The 1056-nt window shown below is 49.2% G+C and overlaps 1 pseudogene; it reads left to right on the forward strand.

Annotated features, from left to right (window-relative positions):
• Window positions 1-583: 583 nt before the first annotated feature.
• Window positions 584-701, forward strand: LOC126291401 (5S ribosomal RNA; annotated as a pseudogene).
• Window positions 702-1056: the final 355 nt, after the last annotated feature.

The raw sequence follows: 1056 nt of genomic DNA on the forward strand, positions 1-1056 counted from the left end.
GAAGATCTCATCGAATTCACGTCTGTGGAGCTTTACAATCGCTTGTAGGGCCTCTTGGAGGTATCGGGGACCAGTCAAATCGTCGTAGATGGGAATTAGAGGGGTCTGCCGTCCCATTTTTATTCCCACCCTGAACTTTACACTTACACCTGCAAACGGATGGACTTCCTGAACTTACCGATATCGTCTAGCACTTCTCCAAACTTTAACATTTCTCGGGTCTGGTCGCAAACCAATTCCGGTCTCGTCAGCAAACATGACATTACTCCATTCTGAAATACTCTAATGTTGATGTGCAAGAGCCCCAGTCCTTTAATTGCATCGGTTCCTTTGGTTCAGTGCAAAACTTCCTCCTTGGTCTTCCGGAATAAAGACTACTCTAATGCAATCTTCTATGCACTGTCTGGTCCCAGATACGAATCTCTGTTGCCTGTAAGAAGTCATTTCCAGTATTTCTGGCAGTTTATGTTGGGCCTCTGCGAGCCGACAGCTGGAGGAAACGACCCTGCATTGGTGTTGCCATACGAGGACGACCGCAGCGAGGTCTTTCGTTCACATTTACTGTCTCTCTGTACTTTCTCGAGGCAACGGCCTTGCCGCAGTGGATACTCCGATTCCCGTGAGATCACCGAAGTTAAGCGCTGTCGGGCGTGGTCGGCACTTGGATGGGTGACCGTCCAGGCCGCCATGCGCTGTTGCCTTTTTTCGGTGTGCGCTCAGCCTCTTGATGCCAATTGAGGAGCTACTCGACCGAATAGCAGCTGCTTCGGTCAAGAATACCATCATAACGACCAGGAGAGGGGTGTGCTGATCCCACGCCCCTACTATCCACATCTTCTACTGAGGATGACACGGCGGTCGGATGGTCCCAGTAGGCCACTCGTGGCCTGACGACGGAGTGCTTTACTTTCTCGACATCTTAGACACACAACTTTGAATGACATGTAATCGATCGGCAACATCTTGTAGTGTATGACTTACTGAAAATAAAGCCATTATACTGATGCTACAAAAGTGTTGTATGCTTCTACGTAGCATGTTACTGCAGCGCTGAAC

This window comes from Schistocerca gregaria, chromosome 1, assembly GCF_023897955.1.
Source record: "Schistocerca gregaria isolate iqSchGreg1 chromosome 1, iqSchGreg1.2, whole genome shotgun sequence".
NCBI classification, from domain to species: domain Eukaryota; kingdom Metazoa; phylum Arthropoda; class Insecta; order Orthoptera; family Acrididae; genus Schistocerca; species Schistocerca gregaria.